The sequence below is a fragment of the Ambystoma mexicanum genome, chromosome 14 (assembly GCF_040938575.1).
Source record: "Ambystoma mexicanum isolate Mex_15411 chromosome 14, UKY_AmexF1_1, whole genome shotgun sequence".
Lineage (NCBI taxonomy): Eukaryota > Metazoa > Chordata > Amphibia > Caudata > Ambystomatidae > Ambystoma > Ambystoma mexicanum.
In genome coordinates this window covers 229,956,756-229,979,560 of record NC_090940.1, presented here as the reverse complement: position 1 = coordinate 229,979,560, position 22,805 = coordinate 229,956,756, and positions in this window count along the sequence as shown.

Sequence of the window (22,805 nt, the reverse complement as noted above, 5' to 3'; positions counted from 1 at the left end):
TGTTACTACATGGGACAGTGGAAAAAAAACACGCTTTGCCCTCGTTCTTGGTAGGGCAGAAAGTACATAGAGGTGTAGATAAAAAAGATCTTGTCCCATTTAGCAGTAAATTGGGCAAGATTCCGAAGTGAAACTTGAAGAGAATGCTGTTCAACTTTGAACTTGAGTGGTAATCAAGATACGGTTCCAGCCCCAATTTTTCTTAAGTATTAAATTGTTAGATGCCAGCCTTCCTTCATTGCAAGTGTCAATCATCTGTCCCCAGACCCAGACTTTGAAATTGTTCTTGACACAGTATTTGCACTTACTACCAAGTTTAGTGGGATCTTCCCAATGATCTTTGAGCCCAATATTTTCTAACATGTTTTTCATGGCAGCTAAACCACGGCAGCTGCTTTCCTCGGTCTCTTTTCAACGCCTCCTCCAGTCCTTCTCTATACAACGCCAGCGTAACAAAGTTCCAAATTCTAAGTCAATACATAACTGGGTGGAACATGATAGAATATTTCATTTCAGTTAGGCCAACCTCGCAGGCTACCGGAAATGAGGGTGCGCTTGTTGGTAGACCAAGGAGATGCTTTAAGAGTGTATTCTCGGCTTTTGGGATAGAGGGGCGGGAGGTGTAGCCCCAAAGATCGGTACCATAGACAACAGCTAGAATTGCCTGAGCCCTGTAGATCTTGAGTGGGACGGACATGACATTACCGTCGAAGCGTGATGTCAGGCTTGCAATGAAACCACTGTGCCGCGAGTATATTCATAGTGCTCTTTTCTATTTGTCTGGCCCATTTCAGGTTGTTGGAAAAAGTCAGGCCCAGATATGTATATGAGTCGACCTATTCCAATAAGTGATTGTTCAAAGAGAATTTCACAAGTGGCACGTCCTGCCGGAGCACATATCATGATCTTTGTTTTGGATTTGCTGATGCGCAGGTCTTTGGTGCAACATCAGCTCTCAAAATGATTGAGCTGATGGTGCAACCCGGCTGATGTTTTAGCAAGCAGAACTGCATCATCTTCAAATAAAAGAAGACTCCTTTTATGGCTGCCCAGGCTGGGGGCATCATTTGCCCCAGTGTGTAATGCTGATGCCATACCATTAATATACAATACAAGTAGTAACGGGGCCAGGACGCAGCTCTGCCTCAGTACGATGTTAATGGGCACTGTGCCAGTTGTTTTGCCATGCGTCCCCCAGTGAATGCAGGCACTATTCCTATGGTACAAGGACTAAATTGCATCGGAGAGAGTTACAGGATTTCCCAAGTCATCCAAAGTTTCCCACAGGAGGTTTCTCTGCACCGTATCGATGGAGGCTTGGAGATCTATGTACGCCAAGTATATATACTAGGAGTTCGACCACACACATTTTTGTAAAATGTGGTCCATCCTCATCACTTGATCGATTGTCGAGAGCCCTGGCCTGAACCCTGTGGCACACTTGTGGCAAATATGTCATTTAGAAACTTCGTACAAAAGGGAGTCCATATAGCAGGTTCATTTTTGAGCAAATCGAATGAAACACAATCTGGACCTGAGGTTCTACCACTTTGCTGCTCGAGTGTTGCCTACTTTAGTTCTAACAATATGATATGATAATTTATTTATAGCGCGCCTATAAACAAGTCTTTCAAGGCATGACGAGGCAAGCGGGGAGAACAAGGGAGGACAAGGCAACAATCTTACTAAGACAAGTGACATTGAGATCGTGCAAGTAGGGGGGAGAAGGAAGGGGAAAAGTGCAAGGGGAAGGGGAGGAGGAGAAGTGCGAGACATAGGATCAACACATAGGAAAAGAGTGCGGCCAACAGGTGGAGGTGCAGGGGTTAAGTGCAGACAACACATGTTGGATAAGTGCAAGTATGGGGGACTGTAGGGATGCAGATCCAGACCCCAAATGCAAGGTTGCCTGGAGGCAGTGCAAGTATGCAACTTAGTGAACAGGGACCTGGGTCCATGGTTCAATGTGTAGCCAGGTAACCAGTGCATTATCAGACAGGAGATCAGCAGGGAAGTGGGAGAGAGAAGACAGAACGAAAGAGAAAAGTCTTGAGCTGCATCTGGAACCGGATATGGTTCTGCTCAAGTTTCAGAAAGGAAGGGTGGCTGTTCCAGAGGGAAGCAGTGGCCGAAGAGAGTGATCTGCCCCCAGCTCATTGCTTAGAAAAGCAACTGACTCTCAGGAAGTTGGAGGTGGATGACCGAAGAGCTTGAGCAGGAATATACTTCTGAAGAGAAAGCTGGAGGTATTTTGGTCCCAGGCCCCAGAAGGCCTTTTGAACAATGCAAAGAGTCTTGAATTTTATCCTTGCAGCCACTGGGATCCAATTGAGAGATTTTTGTACTGGAGAGATACGATCCCTGGACTTGAGGCCAAGGACAAGCCTAGCAGTCCTGTTCTGGATGAGTTGCAGAAGATGGAGAGTAGAGGAGGGTCCATTTAAAAAGTGGTTGTTACAGTAGTCACGCTTAGAGAGAACCAGAGCTCTGGAGAAAGTGAGCTTCTGGGGGAAGGACAGGAAAGGAGAAATACCTCTGAGGAAGTGCAGTTGGTAGTTTGACTTCTTAGCGAAGTCAGAAATGTGAGGGAAGAAGGAGAGGGTGGAGTCAAAGATAACCCAGAGATTTTTAGCCTCACAGGTGGGAGCAGGAAGAGGGCCAAGGGAGGCCAGCCAGGGAGTGGTGGGGAAAAGGGGGTGCAGGTGTGCCAATGAGGTGGATCTCTGTCTTGCTGCCATTCAGGCAGAGATCATTGGTGGTGGACCACTCCTGGATTGCAGACAGACAATCGAGGATGAGAGAAGGAGAAGAGGTGGCAGAGGGGAGCCTGAAAGTGAGCTGGGTGTCATCCTCATAGCACTGGACGTTCGGGCAGAGAGCAGCAATGCGGAGGGCGAGAGGTGCCAGGTATTGGTTGAACAACTAGGGAGAAAGGTTAGACACCTGGGGAACAACACAGGTGAAAAGAGAGAGAGAGGAGAGGAAGGACCTAAGTTGGACTTGGGATGGTCATTCAGAGAGGAAACAAGTCAGCCAGGCAAGAGCATGATCAGTGATACCCAGATTATCACAGAGCCAGTTGAGCAGGATGGCATGGGTGACCATGTCAAAGGCAGAAGAGAGATCCAGTAGGTTGAGAACAGAGGGGAGGTTAGAATCAAGATTGGAGAGCAGGTCTTTACAGATGTTCAGGAGAGCAGTTTCTGTGCTTCTGGCTGCTCTGAAGCCAGACTGATGGTCATGGAGACAGCCAACAGATTCAGTGTGAAGATTAAGCTGGGGAATGGCTAGTTTTTCCCAGGAGTTTCCTCAGGAAAGTAGTGATCGAGATTGGGCGATAATTAGCAGAAAGGGAGGGGTCGGCTGAGGGTATCTTGTAGAGAGGGTACACAAGAGAGCGCTTAAGGGGGGAGGGGAAGGTTCGAGAGGCGATGGAGCAATTGCAGAAATCAACCAAGGCTGCTGCAAGGTTGTCAATGTGGTCTTGATGTTTTTGGAAGAACAGGGAAGAACCTGCTTAGAGGAGGTTTTCATGGATTGGACTTGACTATACACCTCGTCAGGGGAGAAGAGAGGAAAGGCAGAGAAGGGATCAGGTAACAACATTATGGAATTAATCATGGCATCTCCAAATAGCAGGGTTATCTCCAGTACCATAACTACCAGACCCGTAGCCTCTCCCCTCTGTAATGATGGGCAATCCTGGGAGTAGAGAGATTGAAAATGCCTGTTCCACTCATCTGAAGAAATATTGTTTGGGGCAGATTCTTAGCTAGGCTTAATATTTGCTTATACTAAGCGTCAGAATTCCCTACTATTGTGGGACCCTACTGCAGTTTCCAGGGTCAGCCAAATATTCTTATTGTGCTCTGCCTTCTTTCTGACCACTGTGGACCAATAATCATGCCTTAGACTCATTAGTATCCCCAGTATTCTGCCCTCCTTTCTCTTGAGTGCCTTTAGCAAGTCTAGCCATCACTGATCTACACTCCATGTCAAACCAGCAATGGGGTTTGGAATTGGGAGACAGACTAGAGCTGCCTAATCTTGTGACAAACTGAGCCATCCTCTCCACCAGCTGGTCATAGAAATCCATATATATATATGAATTGGATCGGTCTCAGAATAACCTGCCAGAGCTGACAGTATGGCCCATATATCGATGCAAGAAAGGCAATAGGGGCAGGATTAGGCCACATCTGAGTCATTATCCTTTTCAAATTCTTAGGACCAGAGAGCAAGACGTCTTTATCATGCCTATCCAGCCGAAATGTTTCAGATGATAAAGAGATTATTAACGGATCATGATCACTTTCTACACGCTCCAAAACTTTGAAAGACTCTACTAGACCCCAGTGAGTCATAGGTACCATGATGTAATCAATTAGGCTGTGTTTGCTCTGTGTACAGATGGTGGCATGTGCCGCTGGGTCCTCTAAGAACCTCCCATTACAAGCTCTTTAACCATCGGAATACAATCATCGGTAGTCAAAAGGTTAGCGCATCGGTAGTCATAAATCTCTCACTAGGGTAGTCAGTGGCTTATCAGCTCAAAGGAGATCTGTACCTTTTGTATTTAAGTAATCCATTGGTGGAGAAATGGGTACTGGAAAGAGGCAAATATTGATGTCAGAGAGGTTTGAGAAAACAAAACAATCCTTTTGTTGAATTTGACGTTATTCAATGAAATCAGATATTGTGGATCTGGCTTTGAAAAGGTCACCTCTCTTTCTCCATCAGTTTATCTTTCATTTCTTCTTTTTAATTCAAATACAGTAACAAGTGCCCCTGTAAAATGTAAGGCTAACAACCATTTCCTGAATAAAGTGGTGTCTTGGGTCAGGTAAGATGGTAAAGTTTGCTTTAGTATTTAGCTTACAATTTGCTAAAAAAAAAGAAATGTCATTTCTTATTGTCTCTGCAAATATGCCAATTTCAATACATGTGCCAGCTGCATTATTCACTAAGGTGACCCAAGCCCTTGTCCAGATAGTGCAGGCCTGGAGTACAGGGCAGTGATGCGCAACTGTGCCTGCATGACTAGCTAGCTACCTAATTACTAGCTTCAGACATCTGGACAGTGACGTCTTTATGGGAGGGCAAAAGGGCACTTGCCCCGGGCCCCCACCCTGGAAGGGGGCCCCCACAAGGGTGTCTAATCTAAAGATGTTAGTGACCATTGTTTACGAAACTTAAATAGCACATATCAAGATATTTAGGGCGTGTTGCTGAAGCTCTGAACCCATTGCCTGTCTGTTGCAACAAATACTTTCTGCTTTGATCAATTCATCCTGTAATGCTTTCTGTGTTCACTGTCCCACACATAGTTTGTGTGTTCACTACAACTCCTGTAGAAATCTCACCTTTCTATGGGAATAATATTGATCATGTGCGATAGCCAAAGTGGAAATGCATACTGATAAATGTGAGTGTTGTGTCGGTTCAGAAGATAGCGCAGTGTGTTAAGCACTAATTGCAGAGATTTGTGTTCATATGCAAGATTATAATACTGAATTCCAGCAAGGACAACTCAGCCTTTCCTATGTTTGAAGTTGATAAATCTGCAGGTATGTGTACTTTGTTTCATAGTGCAACAGGTGTTACTTTCAGCAGTGTACCTGTAACTGTGGTTGCTATAAAAAAAACATATATATACAGCATCAGTATGACGAAGGTCTAGAAATTGGTTTCTGCAAATGGAGGCTTGTAAAACCTAGGCAGGTACCTCAAATAAAGACTATGGGCCTCATTACAAGTCCGGCAGCAATCATGCCGGTAAAACCGGCAGGTTGCCGCCGGACTTGCAACCTTTTCTGGTGCCTGACTTCACGGAAACACCGGGCATTACAGCCCTGGCGGTCCGTGAAGTCAGACGCCGGAAAATGTAAATCCCCATTTGAGTGTGCAACAGTGCTGGTGTTTCTATGAAAGTCTGCGGGCGGGTGCCTTTCCGCACATCCGGTCTGACCCTGGCGGGCGGGACAGCACCCGCCCGCAGACTGGTAGTGTGCCGGTCCGGTAACAAAGTTGCCAGTAAGCCTGCCAGCACCGTTGTTACTGGACCGGCACACTTATAATGAGGGCCAATAAAGTGTTAGTCAGAGAAGTGATTAGGTATGCAAATTCAAGACTGTGGAACCAAAGCGTTCATGCTTCTATCCTGGCTTCCCCAGCAGATGATAAAGTGATCCTGGAAGAATCAACTTATTTCACCGACATTACTGTACTGTCTTCCTTGAAAAGGTTGCCTTGTCACATGTTGTGGGTATTGTTTAGCCCATTCATTACCTGATGTTACTTTTTATGTAGGTCCTTTCAGCGGAAAAGGCCCTAGACAGAAGAGAGCGGATCAGGTAGTGCAAGCCTCTGGCAAGCATATTTTAAGGTCTGCTCATTTGGCACAAAAAAACTGTTTGCTTTTTTGTATAACCAAAAGGTTTTTGTGTATGTTTATAAATAACAATTTCACAAGCCTGTGGTTTGGGCCAATTTAAAGCATTAAAATACAAAAGAGAAACCCAGATGTAATCTTTTAGGATCACACCAAATAGTATGTTGGCACCTATATACTTCCCTTGATGATCCAGACAATGAAGCTAGAATCGTTCCCATTTTGCATAATGAGCTTCTATAACATTTTGCTTTTAAAATTGTCATTTTAGGTTATGTGGTTGGTCTACTTTCTAAGTCAGATCTATAAAATGGGATTATTTTAGTTCATGGTATGTACTAGAAAACCAAGTGGTAAAGTGCAGAAATTGCAGGGTTTGTGGAAATCCCAGCTTCACCTTTTTAACCACTGGGTAATCCTGAGCATCTCATTTAATCTTGCACTGCCTAATATGTCAAAATTGTCAGTCCCTAAACCATTCACAATTGTCACCCTTCTGAGTGATTTTGTTCTCAGGGTAAGAGCTTCGCAACAGCTTCACACATGGTTTAACTGGCTATAGTGTTGCTTCCTCTATATTAATAGTGAGCATTGATATATTGCACACCACAGACAGTTGTTTCTTTGCTCTGTAATGGCAACCCTACTTGAAAACCATGTCCCTCTTCTAATCTCAATCTGTCTGGATGCGTGTATCTTCCTCGTAGCTTCTAATCTTCATCCACTATCTATTCTGTGGTAGGTGTATCTTTCTCCTTGCTTCTAATTGGTCTTCTGTATCCATGATTGAGCATTTTTGCATTCTGTGGGGGAGCTAATCTGAGTCTGTCTATTCTGTATTATGTGTGCCTTTTACATATGATCTGTGTCCTGAATCATGTATACTATGACTGGTGTACCTTCTTCATTAATGCTAATGTAGAGGAATGGCCTGTACCTATGCTAGAATGCAAGTAGCCTTGTCGTGGACTGCTAATGTTGACCTTGAAATGCTACTTCTTTATCATTCTTATTACAGCAAGAATAAAGAGAGTAAGGGGACTGAAAGGGAATACCGTTGACTATTTTAATAGCTGCGAGGTAACATGCCAAACTATGTGTTGTGATCGTGATGACGGGGGCACGACCAGATATTCTGGATACCTTAATCCATTTGGCTTGATGGAGGGGGGTCCCCAAAGGTGTCCGTGCCACGGGCCCCCAAAGTGCTTAAAATGGCCCTGCATCCGTACATATACATTTAGGCGCAATGTCACTTGACAGATCTTAGAAAACATGTCCTGCTAAAATGCAAACATTTTTTTAAAAATTATCTCTAGAATGTATTTTGGACAGTAGTACCATGGGACACTGCTGTTCCAAATACATTCAAGGGAAGATAGAGAGCTGTGCAGAAGGGCCGGAAATGACCCTCCTCTGCATTGGGCATTCCACTGCACCTGTTCCAAACAGATGTAAGTTAATGCCGGGGCCTTTCCGTACATGTGCGTTTGCCTTCTGCTTTTAAATATGGTATGCCACAACTGGGCACGTGCAGGGCTAAGCGTCCTTTGAACGAGAGCATCAAAAATGCACACATTCTGAGATCCCTTTGTGAATTCCGTCAGTCGCAGCATCTTCGTTTGCACGTGTGCGAGGGCATGCGCAAAAGGAACTAAATCCGATCTTTTCATTGCGCAGTCCTCTGTCAAGTGACCACACTCAGGTGTATTGCCACAAACGAGATGCCATAAGCAATTAGCAAAAGTAATGCTAATATGAAGTGGACCCCTGTGAATAAAGGATGGCACGATGAAAGCAAAGTGTACCAGGACCGGCTGTTTCCTATATTTCTTTTGCTTGGCCTGCTTCTTTCACGTGACATATTTTAAACTGAAAGTGAGGGCGTCTTTACACGTGATGAGGGAAAACAATTGCATGGGTTTTAACCTCACATGCTGCAGCTCTAGGTCTTGGCATGGGATTTTAATTGAAACCCTTCTTTCAGTATTGCCACCTACAAGGGGGGATGGACAGAAGAGGGCGACAATAACGACATGCCAAATCACACAATGGCCTTTGAGAACTTGGAATGTGGCCACCTGCACTATTCTGTGTTGCTGAGCCCCAGGCTATCTTGACCACCAGTCTCTGTGTGTCAATGTGCGCCCTACAGAAGCTGGACCGTGTACTGCCCGCGCACCCGCAACCAACGGAGGCCCCATTCAGCAACCATTTTCTTCCATTTCTTTGTTCTTTGTGGGAAAAGCCTGATTGAATTGAGTCCTCGATTAAAGGAAACCCCTACTTATCTTGCACTAGGCCGTGCTTGAAATGGCAAACGTGTACAATTAAATCCGTTCCCTTTAATTTCTTTCTTACAGTTCCGCAAGCCGCCCATTTACCACTTTCCGCTTCCTCTCTCCTCTGTGGGCTGCCATTTTAGCTTGAGCTGGATACAAACCATATCACACGCTGCACGTTCTGGCACAAAGAGGCCTCGTTACCAGGCGTTAAATAATGACATCGCAAACGACTGACCATAGATTTGACTTGCTTTCTCACTTGCCTACTCATGCAGAGCAGTGCACTGCACCCTTTGAGGATTTGCTGTGCACAATGTACATACACCCAATGGGTTTTGAGGAAAAAAGAATGATCCCAAAAATGATGAGAATGCCCTGTGATGGCGCACAATTGCTTCCTTGCTCCCTCTGTCGGATAATATTGTCTTCTGTTACATCAGCGCTGTGAGACTGTGGGTGTGTAGCGCTATATAGGAAATACATTTTTATTATTATTATTATTTTCAACGTGCAATCTTTGTTACGGTCTAATTATTTTACCAGATTCTTTAATCAACAGTTATAATGAACTCAGATGCACAAAACGGAAACAGGTTAAATAATGCCAACACGCAAAATGTAATTTATTCTAATGCCCCTGTTGTCTACTGTATATTGGCCAAAATAGTCGTAAAGCCTGTATACGGTGGAATGAATATAAGTCCAATATCAGGACAAACAACCAACAATCACCTGTAGCTAGACACTTTCAGCAGCAAAAGCATCAACTGTCCCAGATTCAATTCCAGATTCTTGAGGTTGTAAGTGTCACCAACTTGAGAATCAGTGTTAGTAAGAAACTAGAACAATGAGAAGCATTTTGGATTGACAAACTGGACACTGTCTTTCCAATCGGTCTTAATGAAGAGTTGGACTTGTTCTGCTATTTGTAACTATGTGACAACCATTTCTTTGAAACAATTACTTCTGACAGCAGCACAGAAACACCAAACACACACATAAATGTATAACAAACCATGCACTTTTCTGTATATATGTGTCTTGTGCTATATGTACTGAGAACCCAAGATGAGATATTACTCTTATTGTGATGGCAACATCTGATAGCACTATAGGTGTATTAAGTACGAACCAAGGAGCATTTTCTCCTATTTTGTGTTTTGAGACATATGTATTGAAACAAATGTTCCCGGGTAACTACTGAGTGACTCAAAGTAATAGGATAACATATGAGATCAATTTCAGGCAAAGATTGTTAATGTGATACTAGCAGGATTTACTTTCTGTGTCAACTGTTTGGATATTATGCATCTGTAACACATGAATGATTTCTGCAAACATGAGTGCAAATGAGATCAGTTTTTAGGTAGAGGATGTCACAATGATACCAGCACGATGTTCTTTTGTGTTAACTGTTTTGACATCATTCATCTGCAACACGCAAACTATTATTGTGAGTATCCTAGTGATTACATGAAGAGCAAAAGATGGATGTCAGACGTTCTAGCCTTATTCTTTAATAGAAAAAAGGATGTGAGTCACACAGGAATCTTTTTCACATGTTATTCTATGTATAGTCTGTGCACAGAAAACAAAGTTTGATATAGAATGGTTGTACCCTTACACATGCACAGAAATGCTAGTCGCGACTCTTTTGCGGATAATCCGCGAGTACTCACAATTTAACTGCCTCCATGTGTGATCTCTAAGGTCACACATAATCCTTTGATCCATCAAGAAAGACCTTCCATGGTTTATTTTTTCATTTGCTCATCACCCGTAAACTACAGCTAGTCATTATTATTTTATCATTGAACACGCACAACACGCATTGAGTTTACTTAATCCACCAGGACATGTCGGCATAACAAACCCAAAAGTGCTCATACCATACTTAATGAGAACTGGGGCTTCCAGCAGGGTGACCAGACGTCCCGGTTTTCCCAGAACTGTCCCAGTATTTGGACCTCTGTCCCCCTTTCTCAAGATTGTGTTCCCATTGGAAACTGCATGGTCCCGGTTTTTTGTAATAGGTCTTCATAGCTGGCAGGCCAGAATGCACAATCTAAAACAGAAGAAATACTGCATTTTACAATTTAAGATAGTGTTAGTTTGTGACAAATTAATTATAATATGTGTTTCTTTGAACAGTAACACTTAAACCCCATTCTCCAAACGCTAATGAAGTGTAGTGCCTTGACAGGCACTTTCAAGCATTAGTCCTACTTTTATGTTAGATGGCATGTCCCGTTTTTTTAACTTTTTAAAACTGGTCACCTTAGCTTCCAGGAAGCAATGTGAATGCACTTGCGGCGTTGCTGTATCTGAAACCGTGGGCCACAAGCACTACAGTTCCCAAAAAGCAGGGCTCTTTCACTCGTAGCAAAGATATAGCGCAAACTGCATCCATGCCATGGCGTTGGTATGCGATGACAGTTTCTATGATGGGTGAGGGACCCGCGCATCTGCTACCATGGTAACGGGTTCCGAATGCAGCAGTCATATGCCCTACTTTATTAACTAGGTAAGAAGGGACACTAACATAACCATAAGAATCTTTCTCAGGTAGCAAAATGGACAAGATGCAGCTGCACATGGCTTTATAAGTAACACAAGGGGCTTGACCACGGTTCATTTCCTAGAACAAATCTATAGGTAAGAGTCACATTTTATCACGTTTCAGGTTTCTGCGGCACTAGCTCAGGTCAACAGCCAGAGCCCTTTCCACTTAAAGGTCTCGTCTTTATAGGCGGCTACCTAAGACTACCCCCCCCTTCAGGTCCACAAAACAGGGGGGATTCAATAGACGATACCATGGAGTTTAAAAGAATGTTGATACTGTTACAGGAGGCTGCCCCTTTAAGGCAGCCTTCCCAAAGGAGAACGTCATTGACGGAAGTGACGTTGGGTGAAGGGAAGAGGGGAGGAGAAAGGAAGTGCGGGATCATTATTATGTTGCAGTTTAATAAAGAAGGCAGTTAACCTCCACGCTGGTGTCCACGTACTGATTATAGCGGCCATGCCTGCTAACATTTGGCGACGAGGAACGTCCTCACCAGCGGTCCTCCTTGCAGTACGCGGGTGATCCCACCGCCCCTCTGCCAACGTGTGTCAGTGATCCCACTGGCCTGCGGTCCTCCTTTCTCCGGCTGCCAGTGTGCCCGTGCACCAGCATCCCACTGCAGCGCCTCCGGAATTCCTCCACCAGCTGACACGTGCGATCCTGCCGTGTTGCAGCTGCCAGCACAGTCCATCCTGCCGCGCCTACCTCCAGGGGCCCAGACACGCGATCCTGCCAGGCCCGCCTACACCATACTGGAAGAGAAAAAAAAAATGCTTCCCTCTTCTCCACAAAATACAACTGGGGTGACCCCACCATCAGCGTCTACCACACAGTGGCTCCACGTGCCCAGGCCCCCCCAGCCACCCAATCACACACCGGTGAGACCAGTGAAGCAATGCAAGTGCAAACCACTCCACATTACACGGAGTAACCGATTCAACACAGGCGAGGGGGCCACAAGAATCAGGTATTCACATACCCACCTGCAAATTCCGCAGCAAGTGAATGCAAGTGTGTACCGGGCCTCACGTACAACAGCAAGGTTGAGGGTCCAACGCACCGCCCGAATGCAATAAAACACAGTGCCACACCAGGCACCAGCCTGAAAACAGCATGAGCACGTCAGCTGACCAAGCGGGCCAAAGCTCGCAACCAGTCACAAAGGTTACAAGGTCTACAGCAACAGCATGGCGCATGCCTCCTTATTTCTCCATGACCCCGCAAGCTGACAAAGGAGCGAGGTGGGTAGAGTGGCTTGAGGATTTCAACAACTTTATAGATGCCGCAGGTGATGAAACCTCTCTACGCCTGCGCAGCATGTTCATTAACACGGCAGGCACCGAAACAAAGGCGCTAATCAAAACTATTCCACCAGCAGAAATCACTGACTTTGCAAGTCTAATAACAGCTCTAAACAAGCGACTTGTCATTGCCCCCAAAAGGGACTATGAAAAATACATTTTTAACCAGTGCACACAGCGCAGCGACGAAACAGTGGATGAGTTCATAATAAGGCTCCGAATCAAAGGTGCGCACTGTCAATTTGATGCATTTTCGCTGGAAGAAGCCATCCGCTTAAGAGTAATTGAAGGGTGCGTCTCACCGGCACTACAAAAACAACTTCTCAAAAAACCTGTCACCATTGAGGAAGTGAGTGAGATGTCCCGGATACTGGAGAGGGTTGAGAAACAAGCCACACACATGATAAGCACCGCTAGCAACAAGCACGATAGAAGCGATATCATAGCAGCAGTCCACGCAAGCACCATCAAGGGACATGAAAGAATCAGTGGCCCGAACAGCACATCGACCCCATGCATGGAAAGGCAATGCTACAGATGCGGGATGTCATTTCCCCATGCCGGGTCATGCCCCGCTCTCTCCCAAAAGTGCGGTAATTGTGGCAGAGAAGGACATTTTCAGTCTGTATGCAGAGAGGGGAAACCGTTTCCCACACCACGCACAAGTGCATCTCCACAATATAGGACATTCCAAAGGCCATTACCATGTCAGCCTTACCAGTCACGCCCATACCAGCAAGGGCCGACGAGATATGTGCGAGTTGTGGAAGAAATATATCCAGACGCCGACAGCCAAGAATATGAGACACAAGAACCAAGTGCACAACTACGCAATGAGTACTACGGCCCACCGCTGCCGAGAAAAGGACTTCATGCCGGAGCGCAAGGAAACCCTGATTACGAAGGGGACAACTATGACCTGTATGCCCAAGATGAGTTCGTAAATCTCATCATGGATGAGGAGGAGGCACAGGAGGCACCCAGAATACAGGTAGACATCTGCAACAAACAGTTCTGCAACATCATGGGTGAGAAAGAATTCCAACTGCTCCAAAGCAAACCCATATTAACCCCAACAACTTCCAAGATATATCAATGGGGCGCAAACAGCGTGGGATCATTCAGAAGATGACTCACGTTTGGTAACAAGTCTGCCACCGCCGTCATTCATGTCATCAGGAGCCCCACAAAAGGGCGATGTTTACTGAGCTACAAAACTGCCTCCTGTTTAGGCTTAATCAACATACCCGTGCAGGGCAGTGACATCATCAGTTCGTCTGCGCCCCAAATCACGAAGCATGGACATGTATACAACATGGACTAGGAATCCCCCGTCACTGCCACCATCATGAAGGAAGACATTTTGAAAGAATTCCCATGACTATGTCAAGGCCTAGGCAGAATGAAGGGCCCACCAATCAAATTGCACATTGACCCAGCAATCCACCCAGTCCCACAACACCTGCGCAGAGTCAGGTTCCACCTACAAGAAGTGGTCTCAAAGGAATTGAACCAACTTCTACGAGATGACATCATTGAACCAGCCACTGGTCCAACGCCATGGGTCTCCCCACTCGTAATCATCCCAAAGGAAGGTGGGCGTCTACGACTGTGCGTAGGCATGAGAGTAGCCAACACCACAATTCAACGAGAACATCACCCAGGGCCAAAAATTGAGGACATGATCATCTAACTGAATAAAGCTGTACTCTTTTCTAAGTTGGATCTAAATCAAGGGTACCACCAGCTTGTACTCCACCTGGACTCATGACCCATCACTACATTTGCATCACATGACGGACTGTTCCGTTCCAAACGGCTAAACGTTGGGATTTCCTCAGCTGCCAAAATTTTCACGAAACCATCCGGCAGATAATACGACCCATTCAAGGAACCCTAAATTATAGCGATGACATTCTTGTGTTCAGAAGGTCACGCAGGGAACATGATGAGGCTCTTCAAGCTGCGTGCACGGCGCTACAGGAAGCTGGGCTAAGCCTTAACATTGAGAAGTGTCGCTTCAGTAAGGCCAAACTCAAGTTCTTTGGCCACATCTTTTCGGCTGACGGGATGACCCCTGATCCCGACAAAGTCTCAACAATCTTTCATCTTGGCAAACCCAGTCAAACAGCTGATGTCAGATCATTCCTAGGAATGGCCGGATACTGCGCCCAGTACATACCACATCTTCCAACCATTACTGAACCCCTCAGACACCTGCTACTAAAAGACGCCCTATTTAACTGGACCAGTGAGTGCCAATCTGCTTTTGACACCATCAAACAATCCCTCGCTGAAGCCAGGAAACTTGCATATTTTGACCCGGAATGGCACACTGAAATTGTCGTAGATGCCATCCCAGTGGGCCTGGGTGCCATCCTTGCCCAGACCAGTGGACAAGACACTCATCCGAGACACGTGGTTGCCTATGACAGAAGGGCCCTGGCGCCCCCAGAATCAGCATATTCCCAGGCAGAGAAAGAAAGCCTGCCAGCTGTGTGGGCATGCAAACACTTTCATAATTTCATCATTGGAAAGAAATTCACCTTGATCACAGATCATCAGGCCTTATTATCTCTCTTCGGAAACACACGAACAAAGATGCCCCCCAGAATTGAACGTGGGGAATCCGCTTGCAAGAATACGACTTTGATATCATCCACAGACCGGGAGGTGAGAACAATCCTGCAGATTACCTCTCAAGGCAATTTTTCAGCAGTCCAATTCCAAGGCCAGGCGACTCTGAATATATCAACTACGTCACCGCCAACGCACTACCCCCTGCCATCTCCATTGAAGCCATTGCTGCTGCTTCGGCAGCAGATCCCTCCATGGCCTTAGCCATCAGCCTGACGGAGAACAACAAATGGAAAAACTTCCGCAGAGCAGTCCAGAGACACCCGGGCACGTGCAGAGATGAGCTCGAGAGAACTTGCCAGAGTACATACTGAGCTAGCAGTTCAGGACAAGTCCGTTCTGTTAAGAGGATGCAAACTGGTCATTCCCACTACATTGAGATTGGAGTTCATCAAAACCGCCCACGAGGGACACAGAGGGGCAGAAAACACGAAAAGACAATTAAGGTGCAACGTCTGGTTCCCCTTCATGGACGATATGGTCGACCGGTGGGTCAAGAACTGCACAGCGTGCCAATGCACGGCAAAACCAGAACCCCCAGTGCCACTCAGAATGACCACAATTCCAGACCACCCGTGGGAAAGAGTCGCGGTTGATTTCTACAGCCTACTTGAGTCGGGAGATTACCTACTATTATTCATTGATGAACATTCTAGGTTCCCCATTGTAAAACGAGTCTAATCCACAGCATTTGCACACGTAGCTGCCACGTTCAATGAAGTCATCAGTGAGTGGGGGATACCGGACACGATAAAATCAGACAACGGTGCACCCTTCAGAGGACATGAGTTTGGGGTTTTTGCAAAACATATGGGGTTTCGCCACCAAAGAGTCACACCAATATGGCCCCAAGCCAATGGCATGGCAGAAAGATTTATGGCGTCCATCAAAAAGACCATGCAAAGGGCACGCATAGAAGGTGCTGACCCGCATCAAGCAGTATGCAGAATGCTGAGAGACTATCGAAATACACCTCATGAGGCCACCAACAATACCCTGGCCGAACTCAAGATGAAATACCAAGTCAGAACCAGACTGGTCAACAACCCAGCATCGTGACCCGAGCTAGACCAGGAAGTCATCCGAAGAGACGAAGAAAGAAAAGAAAGAGCACGGGAGCAGAGAGACAAAAGGAAGAGGGCACAAACAAAGGAGTTCCAAATAGGAGATGAAGTGTGGGTACAACAAGCCATAACGAAAAAGACAGACCCCCAGTTCTCACCCGAGCCACTACAGGTCGTTTCTGTAAAAGGGACCATTATAACGGCCGCAAACGGGGAAAAGGAAGTGACCCGTAACAGTTTGCGGTTCAAACACATCATGAGAGAAGCAGAAGAAAGGCCACCACCTGTTGATCCAGACCCGGACTATGTTGACATCCATGATGAAGAGTGGGTTCCCCTCAGACCACATGTTCAACGTCAGACAGACCCCGGCGGAGACGCTGACGGCGGCCCGAATCAGGAGCGGCGAGGACGACCCCAGAGGATCATCAAGAGACCTCAAAGATTAGTGGAGGAATGCTGAGAACACGTTAAACAGTTAAATTGAAGATGTTGTTAGGACATTTTGTCCAGGGGTGTTGTTACAGGAGGCTGCCCCTTTAAGGCAGCCTTCCTAAAGGAGAACGTCATTGACGGAAGTGACTAGGCGAAGGGAAGAGGGGGAGGAGAAAGGAAGTGGGGGATCATTATTACGTTGCAATTTAATAAAGAAGGCATTTAACCTCCACGCTAGTGTCCGAGTAATGATTATAGCGCCCTTGCCCGCTAACAGATACTATGTTCATCAGCAAAAATAATGTATAGGTCAAGTATTAACAGAACCCGCCCTGAAGAAGGAGGCTAAATCCGAAATGCATTGCAATGGGTCTCTGCACACATATTATGAAAATGAAAAAGAAGATTGGAATTTTATGGCCCATGATAACCTTGTATTTCTTTTATCAACTGGCTGTTTAATGAATAAGCTATGTGGTAATATGGAGTAGTCTTTACTACATTTCAGACACCTCCAGGTCTAGTGGTTGTTTGGCACCTGGAAACACCTGTGTATAGGCGCCATACAAATGTCCCTTCAATAGTCACTTTCTGTTTTATACGTTATGCCACCTCCCTTCAATGCCCACTCACATGGCTTCATTTAATAAATGTAATAACCTTGTGTGCTCACCAGCATTTTCCAACATAAGCATGTGGACCGCATGGTGGCTGTGCCAACCCAAAAGGATCCCGTTCCAGATGAACATTTGCATCCAGTTTAACTCAGGCACTTAAACGAGTGTTGTAACTCACACGGCTTCCATTTCCTACGCCGTTTCCGGTGCAAGCAATCCTCAAACTGTCTAACCGGAACTACCCAGCAATGCTGTCTGATGGAATCCCCACTCCCGTCAGTGCACAGAACGCCTTTGCTTTTCAAATCTGGGTCCACATTCAATTACAATGAAAGCAAATGAAACGCGGGAAGATTGTGTGCAGCAAGCCGTTAATGTTGCTGTCGTTTGCTCCTATCGGAATTTAATGGCGCTTGCGATTTCCCTGGAGAGCAAGACACAAATATCGAGCGTGTTTATGAACTATTATCAGTATGAAGATGTTTGCAGTAAATATGACGATGTTTCACTTCATTCTTTTCAGGGCTGGAAAGAAAAAGAATGGAGAAAATGAACCAGACGTTTCCATCAACGAAGAGATAATTTTGGAAGCTGGGAAATGTTAGCTCCTAATGGGTTGTACAGTGTTATACATTTTAAGTTGCATAACCACACTGTCTGGTAAATAGCAGCGTGTTGGCTAAAGGGCCGGATAAAGTATTCACTGGATAGAATGCCAAGGTGTCCAGCAGTGCCATATTTGAAGTCCTTCCAAAGCATGTTTCAGAAAGCCTGACACCTCTGCCAGATGTGATTCCTGGCCTTCATTGAGAAACCCAGTCCTGCATTTTAAGTATGTGTGAAGTAATTTTGCAATGTAGTTATCAAATGCGTACCATTCTGCCAGACTGAGACGTCAGAGGTTGAGTCATGAGGGATGCGTGACAAGCTGCCAGATGTGCACCACTGCTGGAAATAGCTCCATGCTTATAGAACCGATGCATTGATTTTTGGAAGTGGTTGAAGTAGCAAGCACTACCTACTTTAATATACATTGTACTCAATATGTTTCTCATTGCGAGGCACATACCGGATGTGGCTCGCTGTCAAGAATGTTGCACATGGCGTGGGGGCAGATTAATGGGGTGGGGGCTCCTGGAAAAAGAGGATACACATTTGACTGGTTCTCATGGACATGGTATTGGAATGTAAAGGAATTATACTGCTTCTGCAATGAGAATACTCCAACCTCTGACTTTTATGCAGGGAGCCCTGTTTTTAATTCATCATGTTATGTAGCGTTAGGTTACTGGTAGATGCAGAATGCCAGAATAATGACGTGTGCGTGCCAAGGCTACAAACTGCATATATCTCCTGGATGCTACAGTAACATTTGAACAAGGTGTCATTCCAAATATTTCAAATTACAAAATAGGTTGTAACAGAGAGGAGAGGGGAGGTGCACGTGATAAGGTGCCTTTGCGTTAAGGGACCTACCCCGGGTGGAGAAGGGTTAAGAGTGGGAACTTATACCAGAGAGCAGGACTGGAAGACGTAAATATATATTTTTAAATAGACAGCCAGAGGGTAGTGCTGACACAATTACATGTTATGGAGAGTGGTTCTGAGAACAGAATGCAGGTTTTGTTTGGCTAGCAGGGTGGCAGGGTTTGGGGAGCTCTTCCTGTCGCTATCAGGTGGAGTCTGATCGCAATTTGAAGATTTCCACTGAAGAGATCACTTTGATGGCCGTAGGCTGGGTGGGAATAATCAAGTAGAGTGAGGAAGGGGGGCGTGGCTAGTACAGATGATCTGACAAGATTCTGCCTGATTCTGAAGCGTTAGCTAACTAAATATCCATATATAATAATGGTGGGGGGAACATTGTGCGGCAAGTACAGAGGCTGTGTGGGAGTGATTACTGGAAACAGAGCTCATGAAGTTGACGACCTGGCCAGTGGAGGTGACAGTGGAGGTGACAGAAAATGGCAGACGCGAGATGAGGACCAGCCCTACCTATATGGCCGTAGCAGGGAAGATCAGGCCAGCAAGTGTAATGTCGCGCCACCCGACCGTGTCTTGGCCCACCGGACTGTTCGGCTGGGCGAAGAGGTGAGGGAGTGCAGACAGAAGTAAGAGAGCCAGCACGGCGGTTCCCAACGCAGGGAGACAGAGGCAAGCAGAACAGGCTAACAAAGGAAAGACCTGTGCCCGGGCCAGAGGCCAATAAATACTGGCAGAAGTGGCCGCAGAGAAGCTGCAGACAATTGGGAGAGGAGGTGACCTAGACAAGGCGGTGCAGCGAATCACCACGAAAGAATACACAGAGTGATTTACAGGGTTTTTCGTGACCCCCAAAGGTGCAGTTGCTGGGGCCTGTGACAGTCTTCGGTCCCCCAGCTGGGGGGCCGCTACATGCCGAAAGTGGACTCCGGGGCAGGGGACTGGTGGCGGTGGGCACCAAAGACATAAGCGGAGGGTACGGCTGGACTTGGTGAAGCCCTGAAGTCAGGTGGGCATGGACGAAGAGCGGGCCCATAGCCTGAAGCATATGCTTTGTGCCTTAAGCGTTTGGAGAAAGAACGGCTCATTAATATGAGCCCGACGCAGAAGAAGCAGGACCTGCATTCGGGATAAAGCGGAGAAGGTTTTTTTTTGCAGTCTGTGCCTGAGAAGAGTCCCACCTAGAGAGCGGCAAGGCTGGAGGGAGACTGCGGCCCACGCGAGGCCCCCCTCATGCCCCCCTTGCCTCGAACCGAGGGAACCGGGTACAACAAGGAAACGAACAACACAAGGGACGAGGAAAAGTGGAATAAAGATGCACTGTCTGCACCGGAAAGTGAGCCAGCACAAGATTGTAGTGGATGGGAGGAAGGAGGCAGCAAAGCACAGGGAGCTGATTGCAATCCACAACCCTGCAGGCAAAAGAATGTGAGGCACAGCACCACGCATGGTAGAAGCAGCTGTGCAGTATGAGTGAGTTGGAGTGAAAGTGGTGAGAGAGGATCCAGGAGACTGGAACATCAGAAGCACCCACAGCAATTAGGAAGTGGAATGCACCGATAAGGGGGCCAACGAAATTCGAAGTAGGCATGGCTAGTCATAGCAGTTGCTGGAAGGGTCGCACATACCCCTTTCACATATTGGGAATGCACCGCATGTGGGCAGAGACATTACCTGGCTGTGGCTGGGGGATACCAGAGGAGGGGGACAGCAACCACACACCGGGACGAGCAAGAAAGAAGTTGATAGGGGCGGCCCGAGATCCCAACTTGCGTTGCTACCCACACCCCAAAAGGCAGTAAACGGGAGTGTGATATGAGACAAGAAAAGGAGATGTTCAGGGCATCTTAACGGTTGGTGACATCTGGAGTGATGGAGGAGTGGTACCCTTTGAGAATTTGATAAAGAATTTTGGACTGAATAAAAGGGAGATAAGAAGATATGGGAACTTGGAAGCTTTGATATCTGAAAGGAGGCGGATTTTAGATGCACCGCTCTTACAAAAGCCGGAGGTCTATAAATTATGAACTAATATGTCACAGAAAGTGTAACAGTTTTCTCATGGGCATGGTATTGGAATGTAAAGGAATTATACTGCTTCTGCAATGAGAATACTCCAACCTCTGACTTTTATGCAGGTGTTAAACAGGATATCATATTGTGCCTCCTTTATTGTACATATTGGCCTAAGCCCAGTCGCTCTGCGAAGAAATCCACATTACAAAGTTCTGATCGTAGATTGACTTAGCCGCCATTTTAGGTCTATCCGCCATTTTGATTTCCACCTCAAAGTCACTCTGTATTCTAAAATGGTGGACAGTGTTCTCCTGCTCGTAACCTTAGCCGTAATCTTAGCCGTCCTGACCTTTACACAGGTTAATGCCTAAACTGCCTCTAGGCTAAATGTTTGGGTCATGTAATGAGACTATGTCCTATGTTTGACCTGAATATCAAAGGATTACTTGCACCAACAAGTCCGATCCGCAGGTATACATTGAATACAATGTTGTTTAAATACTAAATGTGAGCACTTGTTGAACTACATTGTATAAAACATGTACTAAGGCTTAATGTCAAATTCTAAGATACACTGTTGCCATTGTGACTTGTTTTATAAACTAGACGTAATCCACATGCATATAGTTGGACTAACTAGAGGTGAACTCGGCACGAACCCTAGACTGAGAATAATTAACTTGCAGAGGGGCTGGAAATTGCGATTGAGAATTGTATAAAAGATGTGAATATGTAGACGTCCAGTAGCTCTCACTTCTCACACCAAAAGGGCTGGTATTCGTTGTGATGTACTGAGGGCCAGATAGCTATCTGATACTTTGTTCCTTTGAAAACTGTACAGTTTTAGAATAAAGATCTGTGAATCTTTATAAGCCCGTTTTTGGTGTATTTCCTTTTGGTGGTACTCAGCCTCGATATTTCTCTTTTTGCTTTTACAGATGGCGCCCGAATAGGGACCCTCAAGATTGATGCCAGTTCGTTGAAAGTTGACGCGGCTATCAGACCGGGATCGGACGGTGTAAAAGGGGGCCCCTTTCTTGGATGAGATGCAACACCTCACCAGCGATGCACGACCCGATCCCTGGATGGTGAGCCCGCGGTTCAGAGTCGGCATCTTGACAAGGGTCCATATATCGAGACGGGCAGATTTGCCGAAATCACCAACCACGAGGCACATTAGTTAGAAAAATGTGTATTCTGATCGGACCTCCTTAGGATTTGATCAGGTGAGTCGTGACCCGATTCTTAAGTACCCTTATAATTTGTTTTGGCCCATTACACTTGCAAGTGCAATTATTAACCAGGTAACACCAGTATTCTGATATGCCTGGGAAATTGTCTGCCTGCTTCAGGGTGTTATTCCGCAGTGATAGACAATCTTTGGAATTTGGCCGACTGGCACCAATGGAGGGGTCGCCGTCGTGTGCTATGTACTGTAAGCACAGCATTGGTAGTTTAGTATTTAATGATATTTGGCACAGACAAACTAGACATGCTTCTGAACTTCAGTGGCCAATTAATGGTAGTTTTGAAATCCCTTGTATTGAATACTTAGAATCTATATTATTGAAGAAAAAGGCTAGACCTGCAGCATTCGATGTATTACAAAATTGGAAGAAAGAAGCTATGCAGCAGCTTAAGAGTAGAGAAAAGAATGCGTGCCGCCATATGATGAACGCCGAAAAAGCATTGTTATATGACCAGAGTAAACAGTCTGAGTCAGTTAGGAATATGGACAGGGCTTTCTCACTTGGTATCCAGAAAATGTATCCTTCTAAAGACTTTCATGTATCTGATGAACTTATCGATAAACTGTTAAATGAACGAAGGCCTGGTGCCACTACGCCACCTCCGTATGTTCCACTTCCTGCTGTCATTCCTCCTCCCGTTGCTCCTCCTGCTCCTCCTATTGTTCCTCTTAATGTTCCTCATCCTCCAGCTATTGACGCTGCTCTTACACCTGTTCCTCCACCTTTTCCTGCTGATAAGGGTCCGGTGGGTTTGCCTGCCACGC